Raw genomic sequence first — 20765 nt, 5'->3', positions numbered from 1 at the left:
TTCACACTAGTCGGGATAAAGTAGAGTTCTTAGACATTTAGATTGGTCACAACAGTTTTCAACTTGAGATGTCGTTATTTACTAAACTGACAGCCAGAAACATTATACTTCATTTTGACAGCTTCCATCCTACCAGCCAAAAACAAGGGATACCCTTTAGCCAGTTTCTACGTGTTTGTAGAAACTGTTCCAATCTGCGTGATTTTGAATATCACGCACATATCCTATAGCAAAAATGTATTCTGAGAGGGTACCCCAGAAGACTCGTCAGAGATTCCTACAAAAGAGCTAAGTACTATAGGAGGACCAGCATGTTCGAGAAACAGAATAAAAAATCCCAATCGCAGACAGTTTGTGTGATCCAATATTCCAACTTGAATAAAAAAATCAGAAGGATAATTCTCTCTAATTGGAAAATCCTTAATAGTAACCCAAATCAGGTTCCATTGGAACGTCCTCTCCTAGCTTTTAGGAAAAATCTAAATATTTCTAACAAACTAGTGAGAGCTCTTCCACCGAGAAATGAGAACTTCTGTCAGAAATCCATCTGTGGGAACCAACCCATCAAGGGTAATCACAAATGTGGCAATTGTAAAGCTTGCCCTAGAGCAATAGTGGGTGACTCTTTCCATTGGAAACATAGAAACTACAAATTTACTGATATGACTAATTGTAAAACAGCAATTGCATCTATTTGATCTGTTGCCCCTGTACCCTACTATATTTCGGCGAAACAGGGAGAGAAGTTAAAATAAGAATATTGGAACATATGTCCAACATACGCAATGACAAGGAGAGTGCCCCACTAGTCCAACATTGGAAACAACATGGACATAAAGTTGATGATCTCACTTGGACCGTATTGGAAAAGATTAAGAAATCAGGACAGATTGAGGACAATAAAATCAGGAAGAAACAGGAGGTCTTTTGGATCTTTACTTTGGATAGCTGCGAAAAGGGGTTGAATGAATATATTCCTTGGGAAAATGCCATTATTTAATTGGTACCATATGTATCCTTTATTCACTCCTAGTGAGATATGGTGTGTCTTCGCTTAATTATTCCTGTATAGTCATCTGATGAGATATTTTTCTCTCCCCTTCTTTTCAGTTCTTTACCTTGAAGATACTAGAATACCAACTTCCATGGCAGTAATGGTAGTTTTACATCTAAACCATTTTGAATATTCCATAATATTTACTTTTAAGTGTTAAAATACCGAATAAAGTATTGTTTGGCTTACTGCTATTACCAACCGCCTTATAAGCTCTTTTCCTATTTTTTACAAAAAACTCTCTAATCCAGTGAATAATATGTAATCCTGTCCTTTCCAACATGGCCACCATTTGACCTCCATTTATTCATTTTCTTTATTTTCCCTGTACTTTCGGTCTAATCCAACATGTCATTTAAAATATCTTTACAGATATAATCTATCCTCTTACAGGACATTATTCACGATTCCTATGCCCGTTATTTTTATATATAGCCCATTTGCGTTAGCCTCTTTGATTCTCATTCTGTTTTTTGCTTTTCATTTTAAGCAAGGCTCCGTTCATTTCGGGAAATCCAATATGGCGGCCGTTGTGTTCGGCAAGCTCTATTCGTCTAGTGCGGTCTAGAGTTCCCTTGAGTCTACTAATTAGACCAAGGATAAAACTGAACGTGGCCTGTGGCCGCCGACAGTAATTATCTATTGTTAAGCCGTCCTGCTCGCAGGTAAGCACCAGGTTTCCTTCTTTGATACGAGAGACCACCTTGTTATTCGTTATACCAATAGACCGCCCTACGTCAGGTTGAGAATCCTTCCCTAAAAACTATTTGTGATATTTTTCTTTATTTTGTTTTAGCTTTCCTATTTAATACATACATCATGGAATGGCTATGGGATCCAACCCAAGCTTGAGGATCCTTTAATGACCGTAAAACGTGACTTTTAAGCCTGTTACATCTAACGGCGTTTCAGGTAACTCTTAGTCCTTTATCTATATAAAAATCCTTTTACATATGGGCTATGCCTGTAACTTTTTACTAACCGTAACAGTATATTATTATACTGTCTCTCTGCATCTGAGCTCTTTAATGGACTAGAGCGTTTTTCTCTCAACAGCATGTCTACCCTTATTGACAACCAAAAGTTCCTTCACGCCACATTATGAGAATGGAACAGCTTTACGTCAGTCATACTGTATAGACTGATACTACAGGTATCTCAAAGAAGAATAAAAGTACTAACCTACCATAATTATTTTCACAACACACCTGGGTGCATTGTATATAGATTTGGGAAAGGTAGTAAAGGCAGCACTGAATAAGGCATATTTTTATATAAGTTTATTGTTTATTAGACTTTCTATTATTATACCAAATCAATTTTCCCAATAATCTCTAAAATATACTTCTTTTATCTTTTTATCTCCTACTAACTCCACAGTTCAATGCCCACTTTTGACTGTCACCATGCTTTCCCCAATAGAGAACCATGTCTCTCCTCCATATAATTGACCTATAATTTATTAACACTTGGTCTATTGAATGATAAAGTAAGGACCTACTATAGGTCCATAAAATTCTACTCTTTAATATGAATAATCTTTTTTCGTCCCTGTTTTATATAAATTCAAACTGGTGATTTTCTGGACTCTAGCACTATATTTTTATATATATATATATTTTTTTGTTCATTAGATATCATGACTACATCATTAATGAATATCCAGAACCTATAATAAAAATTACCAGGACGTTCGGCTGCTAAAATTAGTTTATTATTGGACTGTAATATTGGGACTGGCCCTGAAGAAGGTGACCTTTACAACTGAGGAACACTGAAACGCGCGTAGGCCCTGTCCCTACAGTACCTCTCTGACCAAGCAATTTCATTATCATCTTTTGCTAATTACAGATTTTGTTTGTATCAGAAAATAAATTGTTTTTGTGAACTGTGTTTGTATTCTCTTAGATTAATATATAGATTTTTTTGTCGTTGCATCAATTTGCCATTTGTGCCTCTCAGTTTTTGTTTGTCATCATGTCAATCTTAGTATATATTATATTTAGTTTTTACTTGTGTATTTTTCATTTCATTTGTCTTTAGCTCAGTATGAGTGTGGTATGTCTGAGTCAGGTCCCTAATATTTTGGTGATAAAATATCTTCAATTGTTATCCCTATTCTAGGTTCAGCCGTCCTGTTCCTTTAAGTGTCTTTTCTAGTTCTCGACATACCATGTTATAGTTATCTGTATCCATAGCGATTTGTACCTAAGGATTATTTTTCCTACAGGTTTATTGTTGTAGCTCGTTTCGTAGATTTTCTGTACTTCTGGATTGTACCATCATCTGCCCTCCCTGAGGGTTATTTCTGAGCAAAATATAAACTATCCACCAAAATGCTGTGTTGGACAGAATAACGCCTCCTCAAGGGATGTCTAAGCCAGAAAATAGTGCCTTCGATTGTTACTGAAAGTCAAAACTAACATATGTGACATTTTCGCCAATTGTGACCTAACACACACCAAACAGCATGAAGGGATATGTATGAGTTTCCATACAAATAAGTAACCGTGCTGAACATTGTAACAAATGATATGTGTGAGTTATGTATACCATACTACATGAGAGCATACTACCACTCACCTTATAAGGATTTGCTTGGACATCAGGCTGCAGGCAGACTTTACACAGTGTCCCCAATACCAAATCTGGTAGCAAAGTATGCGACATTGAAAACATACAGCACAAAATAACCACACTTTTGGATCCATAGTAACCGTGAGTGGTGGGTGCAATGGATGGCCGAATCTTTGCTAAGTAGCTTTGGTGTAGCTGCCAATGTAACAGCTCAGTTGGGATATGGTTGCAGGATGGGACACAAAAGCTAATACAAAAGAGACACTGTTCACTCATGTCAAGGCACTGATCTACAAGCATTTGACACATACTGTAAAGGATATTTATTAAACAGTAAAAACAGAAGCTAAAACCATGGGAAACACCTAACCTAACCTATTCTACTCTAACTACACATTACCCACAACTGTCCCTAACTAACCTAAGCTAAACTTACTAATCACATTTAACGAAACGATCTAAACATCCACCCCCACCCCCCTTATAAGACGGGACACATGGAGGACAACAGATACTAATCTAAACACATACTATCTAATACTAAACAAATATATTTTTTTGTATTTTTTTAAATGTTTTTTTATTTATTTTTGTATTTTTTCATTTTTTAAAACACCAAAACCCCAACATTGTCACATAATAAAAAACAGTTGGAAAAAGTATTAAACCCCCACCCACTACTACTAACTAAACAAACAGCCTATACTAACCTAACACTAAGCCCCCTAAACCCACTAAGTTAAAGAACCAGAAAAGAGGAGGGAGGGGAGGAAATCATGTCTGAGTAGAAGCCTACAAATTGGCCCTCCTCAGGGTCTTTTTAATGGCACGCACCCTCAGGTTTACTTGTGCCACCTCCTGCTGCAGTCTGGTCATTTTTCCGTAGGACACGGTCCAAGTTCCTTTGCATTTGGGCAAAAGCTGCAGGGTCTATGACTGTGGCAGGGGTGGTCTGGGTGCCAGTCGATGAAGTATAGGCCCTTGTCCGTGCCATGTCCGTAGGCTGAGGTGCAGGTGGTGCTGTGACTGGTCCTGGAGCTGTTGCTGTAGATGGTCCAGCAAAGGTCCCAGCTGCTGTTGGTGCCACCTGGGTGGTAGTGGTGGTGCTGGTGGTGGTGGCTGTGGTGGACACGGAAGGGCCCTCTTGTGCAAATGCCCTCCACACTCCGGAGGCTCTTTCATGGCAATATCGTCTTGCCATGTGGCGGTACCCAGACTCCACATCCAGAATGTGGCAGTAACGCATTGCCCTGCGTTGAAACTCTCGAAGCTGGATGGGAGTCATATTGGCAGCTGTTAAGACAAATAGAAAACCAAACATTAGGTACTGCATTGTGTGAAATGGCTCAAGAAGTAAATCAGACAATACATCTAATGTACCTGTAACAGCCCATATCATCATACAGATCACTGATAGTCCCTGAGTAAGCACATGGCAAGCCAACCTACAAATGTCCTAACATCAAATAGCACATCCAAACCCTACAAGATGGGTAACAACTGGAATGACTTTGGCATCATAGTTCTGCCAGTTTTCAGGAAAACATCATGCTACATATCCTCCACTACTGACAGGCCAACACATTTCTATGTTCTGGATGGCAATCTAGAGCCACAAGATTTGCGAGTTGTGAATGGGCTTGCCAGTATAGAATGCATGTGCTAATCATGAGTGGGTATCCTAGGTTTGTCAAGTAATTTACTGATTTACATGTCTGTGTATCAAACTTGGATCATCAGTCCTACACTATTCACAACCCTACGCCTGTGTCCTGGGGAGGGTGGACAAAAACTAATAATTTCTAACAACAAGGACACCCAGGAAGCTTTGGAAAGCTGGACATGGGTTTGGCCAGCACACCACAGGTATGGAGGAACTCCAAATAGGATACACCCAAAACCTTGGACAATCCCATCAACACTTATCTTTGGAAATGCAGACCTTTGTCCACATCAGTTACTACCAGTAAGCCATGACTTTCAACAAACATATAGATGCAAGCACACCTCTGGCCATGAGTTGCATGCACACCTAGGCCATTGTACTCAAGTGCCTCATACTCTTAGCACAACATGTGGAGCTTCATGCTGCTAGGAAGTTAAACATACAGTCCAACATGTTCATTAGTGAATAGGGAAGCTGAAGTCTGTGGGTAAGACTTTGGCATCCCTATTCTGGGAGAATCAGGGTCTGACTGGCTGACTAATTAACTAATATGGTCCACTGCTACATTTTATGATTTCATATTTTATCCACATAACTCATCCCTATTCACATTGCCGTGCCTACAGGACTGACATAGAATCCCACAATATGACAATACGATAAGGATTGGCCAACTCAAAGATGGTGATAAAATGATATTCCACTCAAGGAGCAAAACAGATGATTGATCAGCGCATCACACCTTGCTATGTGTCCAACACACAGGAGTCAATCACACATCATCAGCAAACACAACACAGAACAGAAATATCAACACTTACTGGAGATGTCTTGGTCCTCAAATCGAGCCACCTCTCGAATAGTGTAGGGTGCAGGTCCACCTGTAAGGCATGGAAGGGAGAAATGTGCTCAATGTCTGTGCACTGTACAACACTTCAAAATACTATGTGTAATATTAACTCAGAAAGTAAAGCCTCTCAGACATGATGATACTGCATCCTAAATACCACTGCAAACATGTACAGACTCGGGGACTCCAGTGAGTGATACACACATATCTGCACACATGCAGTGGCCCTAACTATCATGTGGTGGCAAACATGCTACTTCATTAATGAGCAGACAAAATCATGGAGGTATTCCTCTCATCATGTGTATCCATGAAGACATCCAAAGCCACTTTCTGTGAGGAGTGCAATACCAGTCACCCAGACATTGTGACTAAGACCAATTTTAGACACACAGGTACAATGTACAGAGGGCCTGGGACAGTTGTTAGCCCTCAATTTGTATCATTTTCTTCATTTGATGTGCTATGGTGAGTTGCACCAACCATAGAGATATGAACCCGTGTGCATACATTTTGCCAGCCATCCCTAATTGAAATGTGGTACTACAAACTCAACATATCAGTCTAAGATGTTACCTGATGTAAGCTATAACTTGTTATGTATGTGTCAGCATCCAGTTCAGACATGTATCCGAAAACAATTGAGGGACACAATATTTCAGGAAAATTTATGGATTTCCAAGATGTTTCCTGATCCACTCAACGACCACACATGAAACATATGTTTGAGCCACATTGCCATCATCAATTGACGTGAAGCCAGCACAAATTTTCAGGCTCCTGTTGTGTTTAGAAAGTTAGTCTAGATGTTGCGTCAACAAATGACAGTAATGTGTAGGAAATATTGTATACCTCACAGGCAACTGTGGCCCATATCTATACATCTTTTGCACCACATTTGTGTTGCTGTTTGACACAAAGGCGGCGCAAACTTACAAAATACAATTGTATTTTGTAAGTTTGCGCCGCTCTTGCTTCAAAACAGGTCGCAATTGCGGTGCTAACAAAGTAGAAATATGGCCCTGTATGTTTCACTAGCATTCCACATGTTCAAAAACATTGCTGGCAGAATACGAAAAAATCAGCTACTGTCACTACAAAGCATTTAAACGTGCACATTACTCTGATTTTTACTCACCAACAGGGCCACCAATCACAATCCCCAGGTGGTCCAGCAGATCTTGCTCCCTGGCAACAAGGTCAGCCCAGTGGTGCTTCAGCTGGTGGTCATTTCTAGGTGTGTTGTATATTCTCTGCAGATGTTACAACACCTTTGCGCACGGGAGCCTCCTTGCCTCTGTGTGATAGCCTTGGATCACACGACCACCTGCCTCTATCATCAGGGGTAGCAAGTGGCATGCCAGCCAGATAAACCCACCCAGCTCCTCCTCTGCCATCCTGCCAAGACAAGGCCTACCCAACATTATTACACCACAAATAAAGAGGGGATACAGGGGAACAAAGGAGAATACAGGGAAAGTAGGACAGGAAAATGCAAAATAACTACAAACACAGCCCAACTATACCCAAACTACCACTACCCACAACAGACTCCCAACACAACAAAGACAAATGTTGACAACACAAATGACCACAAAAACACTCAGACAGGATACCACAGACAGTTATTATACACAAAAAGACAATTTAAAGACCACACTGGAGACAAAATCACACTAGAGACAAGTCTATACACAGCCACACAGTCATGAAATATCACAGACTGCAAAGTGAAAGTGAAAGTACACCCACTGTTCCAAACCTGTAAACACGATATCCTATTACATCACTTCCTGCCTCAAATGTGGTGTGTATTTCTTGTTATGCATCCAAATATAATGAAGCTTCCAGTCGGTGCGTCATTTTTTTTTTTACGCACATGATAAGAAATAACCCCGCATCCATATTGTTAAATATGTGTTGTACTTAACCAATTTCCGGGGGTTCAGTGTGGGCATTACCGCTCAGGGCCAATGGATGTTTCAGGGCATTGTTCGTCATATTTTGACACATATGTGTTGAAATTTCTGTCATTAACAGGGTTTGGGTCATTTCTCATTTTGAATGGGACATGACAGCTGTGAAAATACAGAGATAGGCTGATTGCACCCACATTGGGCATTACGGTGTATGGGCACATGTGACAGATCATACTACTGCGGACCATGATCCTCTACTTGGTGTGCTGGATTTTCACACTTCAATGACGCAATGAATGGCCAAACGTGTGGGATACAATTATGTATTACCCAGTTTGGTCATGTTTTGTGTTAAGAGAGGATAGCAAGGCGACGCAACTCACTACAATAAGTCAGTGCCTATGGGTCAATGTGTGTGATTTGGCTACTACTATTGTTGTTGACCCACTGTGTGAACATCACAAGATGCATTTTTGCTAATCTGCTTGTATGCATGTGGAGTCAATGTGTCCAACCCTCAGATGCAAGTCAGTGTGGAAATGAGAGTGGACATGTGTTAGTCATACACATAGCAAGAACTGCTGTGTGCACTTCCTAGGATTTTTGAAACATAAACACCACCAATGACAAAGCATGCACTGGATAGATAGCAGACGGTTGTTCATGTCAATGTTCTAAAACTTAACCTTCACATGTCCTGGAATGTTGGATACTACTTCCTAGGCACTTGTTTGTTAATCCACCATGAGTCAGGCATGGGATCATACTATGTGGGTACCATGTTTGTGACACGGAGTCCCAAATATAATACACAATTGTAATTTTACGCCACAGTTGGAGTCATATAACAGAGCCATGTCTCTCCTGTGGCAGTGGAGGACCAGCAGACCAAGCAGCACGTGTTCACATATTTCCAGGGGTAAAATGCACAGAAGTGACTGATTCATGTGTGTGGGCCAATGTTTAGCCTGTATAATTATTGGGGTCTACGTTGTCACAGTTACGTGCAGGTCTAGTCATGAGTCTGTGGAGCTATTTCCTGTTTCTACAAAGTATCCTTCACAGATCAACAGAAGGAAAGCCAATGGGGATTTGAGAACACACGTGGGGATGGTCCAACCCTGTCACTGCAGACATGTTATGAGACTGTCAACAGGGCAATTTTGGTGTGCTGACAAAGTTAATGTCTCAGGATTCTTCTACCAGCAGGTTTCCTCACAACATTTGTACACAGGTTGGCCTTTAAAATTCCCACAGCATCTGGGAACATCAGTGCCTCTCTGCTGATTACTCTCACAGCTATTCACCACACAAGCCCCATCAATATGTTGGGAGCAATGTGAATCAGCGTGTGGACTGTCAATGTCCTAACATGTGTAGACATTTCATGCACATTATCTGACGTTGTTTATTGTGATGGAGGCACCACACCCAATCCATGCACACAGCCATGGTACACTTTCACAATTGGTCACTCATGCATACATGAGACCCAGACAAGGGATAGGCCATGATTCGGCTATTTGGAGACAAGTTCCCCCCATGGTACAATAAATAAACTGATTATGCTATACAATGTATTTGAGTATGCATTGTAGATCCATCTGACACAATACCCCAGGAAGAATATGAGGGTTGGGAAAGCAACTATGATACAAATGAAGGCCCAAGGAACCTTTAGGGTAACGCTAAGACAGGAGCCAGTCAGGCTAACAGGATGCAGGGTCAATCAGCATCCAAACATTTCACAAGGTAATTACACAGTGGTCAGACTGAGTGGTCAAAGGAGGAACAAGACAGTGGAAATGGAAAAGTGTGTTTGTCCTGTGTGTTGGAATGTAACACATTAACCAAAGGGCTGTGTTACACAGCTGATTTATACGGCAAGGTATAACAGTGTTATAGATGAAATGGCTGCTTCTATGCTGTTCCAAGCAGCTGCAAGGGCAGTGCATGTTCAAATGGCTGGTCTCCATGGAGGTGCTCTTAGGTGTGCGCAGCATCAGTCTCTCGCAAGTCCTGTAGGTGAGATACAAGTTCAAAATGCCAACAGCGCATGTCACATGGGAAGCAATGTACAGGTGATAACAGGGCTTAGAGACTACAGGCCAGTGCATTATTTAACCTGACGTCCATGCAGGCAGAAGTACAATGACTATGGCATACCATACTAAAGAGGGTAGCACACTGGATTTACATTGTGAGTCTGAGAGTGCGCAGAGATGGAATTATCTGAGGACACATATTATCATTCCAGTAACCTCTGAAGAAGGGTGGGGTAAGACCGGGAACATGGGTATGTCAGGACTTAGGACATGGGCTGTCATGTGCAGGGGATGCCATGTGAGCAATGCTAGTCATACCTGGGGCACTTGTGCTATGAATTTGCTGCTTATATGGAAATCTAGTCACACATAGTCCTTGCCAAGATAGGTGATGTACGACTTTCTGCTGTCAAAGGTCTGGTCATACATTCCTGTTACCAATGCAATGGCACATCCACTGCCTAATGTATGAGGCATTTTTTTCCCTTATTTACTGATTGTGTGCCAATGCTGCGATGAACCATGTTTCCAACATGTATGTGTGAAATAGGTGTGGTCCTCTGCTATTGCCCTTCAAATATGAAACGGACAGGATATATGTCATTTACTGTGTGAGTGAATGTGGCTGTACATTCATACGCATCAAACTAGTTTAGGAATTTTTCGTGTCCTAATCGGTATTTCAGCAATGCTCCATGAGGCTACACTCTGATTCTGATAGTTAGAGATAATGTTATGCAAAAATGATTATCCAGACCATGATATGGTGATTAGTATAGGTGTTTATTTACATATTGTAAGACAGTGGTTATGGGTGAGTAGAGTTAAGAGAAAATTTGGGCAATATGTTGTCTCCGACGCAATCCTGCAGCTGTATTTGGATGGTCCCCCTCATGTTGATGGACAGCATCCTCCTCTTCCTCCTCTTCAGGCATTTGTGGGTTGGGATCATATAGGGGAATGTTCCTTCTTACACATATGTTGTGCAGGATGGCACAGGTCAAAATTATTTTGCACACCATTTCTGGTGAGTATAGGAGGCTGCCTCCGATGATGTCGAGGCACCTGAATCTTGACTTCAGAATGCCAACGGTCCTCTCGACTATGGTATGTGTCCTCCTATGTGCCTCAATATAGGCACGCTCTGCTGCAGTGCTTGGGTTTGCAAATAGTCATGATCCATGGCTGGATCCCATACCCCTGATCAGCTGAAAGAGAAAACGAGTGAGAACATGTTGATGTAGCTTGCACCATAAATATCACTTTGCATGGCAGTTGTTCTCTTGTGTTGTCTGTGACTCATTGGTGTTCGTGTTATTGTGTGGGATCCTAGGCATCTAGGATGTACCATCAGCATTGGGTTGTTTCCTTATCTGAACGGGTGTTTGGCTGTTGACCAGATGTCAGCAGTATTTTTGTAGAGTTGCAGTACAGTGTGTACTCCTTTGCATTGTGACTTGTGAAATAGGTGTCCCTGTGTCTTAACTGGGGGTGAGATGATACTTCCATACACAGAATCAATTCAACACTGGTGGTAACACGGTTACATCAATGTACCCTGGACAACCCATAAATTTTACATATGCAGTTAGACCCTTAGATTTTGCAAGGTGACAATGTGCAAAACATCTCCTTACGTTGTGAGCACTGACGTGTTAACAATTGACTACGCACTAATTTCACATGTGTGACAGGTTCCCTGCAGACCTATTTCTCTGCCCTTGCCAAGTCGACTCAGGTTGTAACGTGTACATATACTACTGAACATGTTCAGGTTCAGATGGCTAACTTGGTTGTGAGGTTGTCATTTAGAGTATCAGAAGGTCCGAATGCCAGTACATCTGTTGTGTGTGTGTTAATTTGTCGCAATGCGTATGTGTGGGAATGTGCACTTTCAATATTGTCCCATCAAGATGTGTTCTTCGCACAGTCCACTTGCTTCTTGGTAGTGGGCAATGTGAGAGCAGGAGTGATGTGAGTTATTGGTACAGCCTCAATGATTGGACGTGACCTTCATTGTAGTCACCATTGTAGTCATCATCATGCTATGTGTGTCATGGTGTTTGACCTGCAGAAAAACACATTACACACCCCTTACACAGTACGTATTGGTTTGAAGGGTGTTGGATTGAGTGTTATTGATGTGATATTGAAAGATTAATCTTCCCAGATGTACTGCCATTTGGGGCCATGTGTTTGTCATTGTGTTGTTTTAAATTTTTCCCTTGTGTCTGTGGAGTGGCATCAGTTGTTATTTGGAACGGTCATTTGTCCCTAGGTGTGTCTCCCATTGGCTGAGGATATCAAACATGCCTAGCGGTGTCACAACCTCAGTGTGTTCCTGTCCACGTGTCGATGTCGTGGTGTATGTGTTGTGTGTCTTAGAAGGTTGCTGTGCAGTGTGTGTATAAGTAGGTTTCTGTACTTACCAACAAGTAGGCCATTGCCATATCCTCCATCCTGGAAGTGTTGATTGATGGTGCAGTGACGGAAGATGAATGAATCATGTACACTCCCAGGATACTTTGCCACAATGTTGGTGATCAAACTCTGGTGATCGACAATGACCTGCACATTGATGGAGTGTGTGTGCTTCCCATTGCTGTATAGATGTTCGGTTTCAGCAGGTGGCACAATGCGTACATGTGTGCAGTCAATGGCACTAAGGACGTGTGGGAAGCCATTAATTTGGTAAAACCCCTGTTTTGTCTCCTGCTGCTTCAGCTGTGTGTTGGGAAAGCTGATGTGGCAGGGTGTGAATGAGATGATGGCATCCAGTACCTTTGGTAGGAAGGTGGAGAATGATGGCTGTGAGATCCCAGCAACCAGGGCACCAGTGGTTTAAAGGAGCCACTTGCCAACATGTGTAGTACAGCTAGCAGCTTGGTTTCTGGTGGAATGGTGCGGGGTGTCTGCAAGCAGGTTGCCAACTGTGGCTCAATGTTGCGCAGCAGCTGCTGAATGGCTTGCCAGCTAAGCCTGTACCTCTGAATGATGTCTTGTTGGCGGAGTCCCAGAAGGGTTGTCCTGGTGCCGGATATCCTCTCCTGCCTTCTGCTTTGCCATTGGGGTCCCTGCTGGTGTGTGGAAGCTGCTGTTGTTGGTCCTGTGCTCTGCGTCTGCATACATGCTGGATGAAAAGCACTTCCTTTTGGAGCTCTGCTGTTACTTTTGTGTGTTTTCCTTAAGTAGTGGTGTGTTTGCCCCATTTTAATGCCTGCCCTTACCCAGGTGTTATTGTTTTATGTAAATCAGGTGGTGCATCAAGTTCCGACTCCGCCTCCCGGCCGTGCGTCATTTTTGTGCAGTAGCATAAATAAGGCACAGGGCTGTTTAAGTCATTTTTTGGATGGCAACGCCTACCTTGCATGTCATTAACGCAAGGTGGTTTCCAGCATCCAGAAAATGACTCACACAGCGGGATTTTGGCATTCGCGGGCTCGGGCGTCAACGTTTAAATCTGGTGCACGGTTTACGCCAATTGTGCATCAAAAGTTTTGATGCACATTCAGGGCAAACAGAGTATAAATATGCCCCATTGTTTGCATTGTGAGCTTTGGATATTTGTTTCACAAACTATTATGCATTCCATTGGCCTTCCATTGGGTTGCAATGTGGGTGATGTGTGGGTTAATTACAGGGATGTTTCATGAAAGGGGTATTTGTTTACCATGTCATATCCATACATATGTGTCTTCAATCTTACAACAGTCCAAGACATGTGAGGAATGTGAGGGCCTCAGTAGAAATGGTTGATGTTATGTAGCTGTGGTGTTGCTGCTGTGTGACACGATGTTCCGTACACTTCACTTTCACTGTGCCTGAGATGGTCAGATGTGTATTATTGTGAAGGGTGGCAGTCCAGTGTCAGTGACCTGTCCAAAGGGGGCGTTTGAGAGCTGCGAATGTGTCATTCTTTGTGAATGAGTCTGACTGTGAACACAATGACAAGTGTAGTGGGTGCCCGCAGCATGAGCCTCCTATCATGTGTATGTCAGTATGACGATCTGTTGTTGAGCTTAATGAAACAGGTAGGTTTGTGTTCTTAATGTCGATTGTGTCCATGGCAGAGTGTATTTTGTGCATCATCGATAAGCAGCAGCTGTGGCAGGACGTGTGTGATAGGCTCCATTGTGGCATAGGACGTGCAATGCAGCCTGCAGGTGAGTTGCTTTATTTATGCTCTCTATTTCTATTTCTGCCTGCTGGGGCATGGTGGTTGGACTGCCACAGTCACATTGGTGGTGTGTAACATCATGATGTGTCCAGCGGCAACACCGGCTTTGTCATTCCTGATTCGCCTGCCTCACCACCACGGCACTCTGCACTGCCTGGTGGTGCCAGCGAGAGCTCCCCGGTCTTTCTTCATTGGGACAGCTAGCAAGCCGATGGCGGTTCAACTGCTGCCGCTATGGAGGTGCATGGACTGCCAAACTTGTAATAAGGCCCTTAGTCTTTTTTTATGGGAAGTTGAAAATCTCCAGTTGAGCAAGGCTGGTGGCTGTAGCTGACTAAAGTTCCACAACACCAGAAAATTCTTAAATGCAAGACTGCTGAATAGGATTTACTGCTGCCAAGATGAAAGAAGCGGGAGCTGCTGAGAATTCAGGCCGGCGATGCACCTCCAGTGGATAGACGTACAGGTGTAAGTCCCAAGTTTTGGATTTTGGCTATCTGGGCACCTTTAACACCACCACCAAGTGTCCAGGACTTCAAGGGCACCACTTGATGGGTCAGGATTCACTCAGGCTGTATCCAGCTACCAATCTAGGAGTTTGTCACTACCAGGACATATAAGTACATGTTAAACCTTTTAATTACAATACACCCTGCCCTATGGGCTTTTTAGGTCTACCTCAGAGGTGATCTATATGCATTAAAAGATTTTAAGGCTTGGCACGGTAATTATGGTGCCAAGTTGAATTGGCAGTTTTAAAACTGCATTCAGGCTGCAATGGCAAGCCAGGGGCATGTTTGCAGGGGCTACTTAAGTGGGTGGCACAATAAGTGCTTCAGGCCTACTAATAGAACATAATTTACAGGCCCTGGGTATATGGTGTACCATTCTACAGGTGACTTATAAGTAAATCAAATATGCCAATTAGGTGTAAGACAATTTTACCAGAGCAGCCGTTAAAAAGGAGGCACACCATTGATTACAATGGGCCTCAATGGCCTTTGCAAAATTAGCGTCAACATTTTTTATGCTAATTCTGCAATGCTCTGGACTAGCGTAAAAAATTATGACTCTAGTCCCCTAACTACCGCAATGGTGTGCCATTATTTAAATACAGCGCACACCTGGTGGTGTTAGGTGGGCACTAAGGGAGCACAGGAAAAGTGTTGCTGCACTGTGTGCAGTGCCACTTTTCTTTAATATGCCCCTTAGTGTTCTTTTTCATTTGTGTTCATTCGGTCTAAAAGTTTAGACCATTAAAATTAAAAAATAACAGTCTTACATGATGAATTTGAGCCGTTAAAATTCATAATAACAATCATACATAATACTGATAAAACCCAATAGCCAGCAATCGGTTGAAGTGTTATGGTAAAATCCTTAGAACTAAGGCTATGATCATAGTTAAAATACAATAAAAGAGACATACAATAAGATAAAAGAACTTTGATAAAAAAACTTATGTCCATCATACAAATATATACAGCTATTACCTTCCATGAAACTTTACTCAGTATCTTAGACAATTTATAAGCTAATGAAATTCATTTTCATGTATAAAATGTTTTATCAAGTGTCGTGGCAAATTTTGGATGGAAGTTCATCTCTATAAACTTATGGGGTCTCTACTACTCATATAAGAGACCGCAAGTTCCTAATAAGATTCCTAAAGAGACCACATAAAAGTTTTAAAGAAAAAATTTGCATCAATATCAGATTGCATGACACATCTAAAAGATAAAAAACAGAGAAAAATATGTCTTGTTAAAATCTCCTTCTGAAGACAGGAGAGGTGCCTAGCCGACTCAAGGACCCTTGGCTGAGATATACCTACGGCGGATAAACCAAGCTTCAGATAGATATTTAGTGACTGAACTAACTACCAGTGTAGATGTATCATATTTGCATATTCTGATGGCGTTGGCTCTGTCCTGCAGTAATACATTTTTACAGAGGGGAATGATCCACCTCCCTCTGGGGCTCTTGTATAAGGGGCAGAAAAATAGCATATGCTTACTTGTTTCCTTACAATGGTGGCAAAGTATACATCTATCAGTTGAAAAGTTGCTTGGTGACCAACGAGCCGTGTAGCTGTTAATAGGCAGGGTGCCATATCTTAGCTGGAGATATAAGGCACGGGCATATGGAGGCATAGGGAGATTCATGAAGTTCTCGGGCCAGGGTTCATGTTTGAGTTGAAGAAATTCTATTGTTAGCCTGCCCGCCCCATTATGATGCAGGGAATCTTCATTGATTTTCTCCCAATATCTTCTTTTGACAAATTGCCTTGCATTGTTGGGGATCAGTTCAGGGTGTTTTCAATAATGGGGAAATCCTATTTTGTCCCCGGCAAATTTAATCTCCTTCAGCCAAAGGATTTTTTCCGGTCCCTGGGGAGATGCTATGAGTTCTCTTATCGCCACCCTGAATGGTTCAAGTTCGACAGTTTTCCATAGACGGATCCAGTAAGAGAGTGGTCTCAGGCCCGCTATAGTTTTAATGCTATTTAATCCTAGGTCGAGCCTGAGAGGGGTCATTGGTGTGCCCATCCCTAACCTGGAAACCTGTCTGAGGAAATGGTTTTCTTTGGTTTGTAAAATGTCCAATTTTCTGTGCGAACCCCAAAGTTCCTCTCCGTACAGGGCCGCTGCACGGATTTGGACATTATAAATCTCCACGATTGTATTCAGGGGGGGACTCAGAGCCTTTCTAGACCTGCGTACTAGGGCCCCACTTCTTTGGCTTATAATGAGTGCCCCTTTGTCAATAGCTGCCTCCCAATTACCTGTGTTCGATAGTCTGATACCTAGGTAATCAAACTCTTCCACTTTCTCCAGCGGGATTGAGTTCATTACTATTCTTGCACGAGATCGTTTCCTTGAGGTACTGTATATCATGAGTTTTGTTTTCTTGACATTAACATCCAGCCCATAGTCTCTACAAAAGACACAAAATTGGTTGACCAGATTTTGAATTCCCATTGGTGATTTAGCTAGCAAGATTGTGTCGTCCGCGTATAGCAGACACAGGATTTTCTTTCCAGCCAATTTGTGCGAGTCGTTTGTACAGTTCTCTAGATAATGAATACAGTTATTTATGTAAAGCAAGAAAAGAGTGGGGGCCAGGACACAACCCTGTCTGACTCCTCTTTTAATGGCTACAGGATCTGTCAGCTCACCCTCCTTACCGCATCTAATTTGAGCATAGGTGTTATCATGCAGTCGGGTAATGAGTTTCAAGAGGCCAGATGGAACCCCCATATTGGAGAGTGTTAACCATAGCATATTCCTGGGGATCAAGTCAAATGCAGCTCTAAGGTCTATAAAGACCACATACAGACCCCCCCCCCAGGTCCACGTTCTTCCATTTAATTGCCAGGAATCTCAGGGCTTAGTCTATGGTACTCACAGCAGGTCTGAACCCCTCTTGTAAATTAGATAAAGCTTCAGACTCCGAAATCCATTCATCGAGGTGAAACAAAAGATGTTTTGCATACATTTTTTGGGAGTTGTCAAGAAGACAAATCGGTCGGTAATTGGCAGGAATATTGGGGCTACCTTTTTTGAAGATGGGAACTATCTCAGCCCCTTTCCAGGAAGATGGGGCAGGGGCTCCAGCTGCAATTGCATTGCAGATTAGGTTAAGATAATGTGCCCATACATCAGGTCTTGCCTTATATAAATCGCCCAGAATCTTATCAGGGCCAGGGGCCTTTCCCCAATTCAATGAGTCTATTGCAGCTCTTGTTTCGGCTAAAGTGAATGTAATCGGGGTGGCCCCATGGATTATGGGAACGTCGAGGGTCCTAAGAGATACTTCAGATGGACCTTCATATAATTGACCAAAGTGCTCAACCCATACTGCAGAGAGAATTGAGGTGCCAGGTACAGAAGCAGAATCTCTACAGTCATCTGCTATCAATTTCCAGAACCTGGAAGTATCGTTAGATTTGGCAGTCTCCAAGATAGCAGCGCATCTGGCCTCTTCCCAGCTTCTACGCGCCTTAGAGCATTACTGCTTGTAATCCTTCCTAGCTTTTCTTATGAGCTCAACGTGGCCTTCTTTTAGTGATTTCAATAGGTTGAGCTGTGCTTCCCTGCATAAGTTGTTAAACCACCGTGCACAGCACTTTTTCTTGGGATTACTAATAATCTCTTTTGTGAAGAGATACTTTAAAGAGTTAAACAGTTCAGTGTGGGCTGCTAAAAGCCCATCACCATCACCATCCTCATTGTATTGAAGCATACACTCCATTCGATTAGCTAACAAGTTATATATTGTTGTAAGGTGTTCAGGGGATGTGATAACAGACTCCCATTTTATATTGCGTCTATTATTTGTTAGGGCAAGCTGTTGTGCATAAGCCTTGGAGTGGGGTGCTTCAAGCGAAGGGAAGAGGCCTCTAGTCAATAGGATCAACGGATCGTGATCACTCTCATCATGCTCGTGTACTCTCATGTCAGACATGTGGCGCCACAGTCGAATGTCAAGAAGTATATAATCAATCTGGCTCCTATGCCCTCAACGCCTAAAAGTGGGGTGCAGATTAATATCTGAACGGGAGCGACCATTGCAAGCTCGGAGACTGTGCGTTAATGTAATGTCAGCCACTAGGCGCGCTGTTTTGTTCAGTCTCGGTCTTTTATTAGAAGCTAGCTGAGGGATACCCCAATAGGCATCCTCTTCTTTATATATCTCTTGGACCAGGGGATTGGGCTCAAATGTAACATTAAAGTCCCCTCCAATCGGGATGAAATGGGATGAGATATTGTTTTTAAGAAAGCTATCCAGTAAGGAAAAGGTGTCAGAGTCATAGTGGCTGCCCACACTCCTATTATAGATATTAATTATTAATAAAGATCTCTCCTCAGAAATCATTATTAGTGAGGCATGTAAATCAGGACAGCCCATGTCTATTGCTTCAGCTTTGCACCTAAGAGAACTACTCTATCGTTTGGAGACGGGCTACAATGGGAAGAAGCAGCGTGGAGAGCTCTTCTCTTATAAGATCCCTAGTATGATCGTTTGCCTGTCGTCCGTTGGTGTTTTCTAAGGAGGTTAGAATCGCGTCCTTATTAAAGGACTGGGCTGGATTAGAGGGGCTCAAAGTCCTAGATCGTTTGTTTTTAATAACGGGCTCCCTTAGTTTCCTTTTTCCTTTGATATTGGGATCTACGGTAATTGAGGACCCTCCGTTGAAAGGGCTCTGAATTAGCAGTGTTGGCCCGGCAAAGGCGTTAGGTTCATTTGAAAGTTCGCACTGGTACTCCTGGGGGTTTCTAGAGGGAGAGGAGAGAGGGTGGTCGGTACAGGCTGCGATTCTATTAGCAGGGGGGCTGTAAGGCATGACCAACATAGGCTGGACTAGTGGCTGGAGAAGAGGGAACAGCTAGGCGGCGCTGTACCAGCTCTATTTCTTTTTCAAGTGCCCCGACGGCCTTTTGTAAAAAACCATCTAGGGTTTTATTAGACCCATGCATTTCTTCAGCCCCCCCCGCGGTCTGCCCATCTTTCCTTCTTAATTCCGGTTGCCTAGGGTAAACACTAGGTTAGTGGCGTACTTGGCCTACGGGCCCCACCCACTATAGATCTGCTAAAGACCCGTCACCGTGGATACGACTTGTAAACTCCTCGGCCCCTGCTGCTGACGGCAAGCAAAGGCAAACCCAGGGACAAAAAATAAGGGATATGGCCCGGCCCGGCCTCTTTTGGTCACTGAGGGGCACAGGACGGGCCCGCCCTTGGCCCGGGCTTTGCCCGGGCGCGTCCTGCGGTAGCGGGCACGCGTTAGCTTTTAAAGGGGCTGCTTCCCGCCCCCACTCCGGCAACCAATAGGCGATGGGGCTTGGCTCCTGCCCCTGCCTCACCAGCTGAAGAAAGCGCGACCCGCGGCAGCGGGCGCACGTTAGTTTTTAAAGGGGCTGCTTCCCGCCCCCACTCCGGCAACCAATAGGCGAGGGGGCTTGGCTCCTGCCCTTGCCTCACCAGCTGAAGAAAGCGTGACACGCGCCAGCTGGCGCGCGTTAGTTTTTATAGGGGCTGCTTCCCGTCCCCACTCCGGCAACCAATAGGCGAGGGGGCTTGGCTCCTGCCCCTGCCTCACCAGCTGAAGAAAGAGCGGCCCCTTAGTGTTCTATCCAGTAAATGTGAAGGTAAGGAAATAGGAGGCATAGCATCCTCTCTTGACAGTGTATATCTGTGTCAAGCAAATATAATAATCACTGAGCTATGATAAAATGTGATTATTTTAGTAGTGTTTGAAATTGTGTGTGTTGATAATTGGGTGAGAGAAATGTCATTTGGGACAGCTGGAGGAGGTTGCAATTGTGGGAAAATGCCCTGGTGTCCTATATGACCTTTCAATTAATTTGAAATATATTACTCTATGTGAGCCCCAGATTATAACTGAAAGCATCCGTAGCTGTTACTAATCTTGGTGATAAGTATTGGACGCTGCAAATATATGCAGATGATATT

The 20765-nt window shown here is 42.9% G+C and overlaps 1 long non-coding RNA gene across 3 annotated transcripts in view; it reads left to right on the top strand.

Moving 5' to 3' along the window:
* Positions 1–1652: 1652 nt before the first annotated feature.
* LOC138297358 (uncharacterized) overlaps positions 1653–20765 on the top strand; it is a 71476-nt gene continuing 52363 nt past the window's right edge. Inside the window, exons 1-4 of one of the 3 annotated variants that reach the window (XR_011204051.1) lie at positions 1653–1719; positions 1851–1966; positions 2111–2207; positions 2689–2885. This is a non-coding gene — a long non-coding RNA (uncharacterized lncRNA). Of the gene's footprint in view, positions 1720–1850; positions 1967–2110; positions 2208–2688; positions 2886–20765 lie in introns of those variants that run through there. The other 2 variants (XR_011204050.1, XR_011204052.1) reach the window with 2 other exon arrangements.

Source organism: Pleurodeles waltl, chromosome 5, assembly GCF_031143425.1.
Source record: "Pleurodeles waltl isolate 20211129_DDA chromosome 5, aPleWal1.hap1.20221129, whole genome shotgun sequence".
Classification (NCBI taxonomy): Eukaryota; Metazoa; Chordata; class Amphibia; order Caudata; family Salamandridae; genus Pleurodeles; species Pleurodeles waltl.
This window is presented reverse-complemented; position numbering and strand designations above follow the sequence as displayed.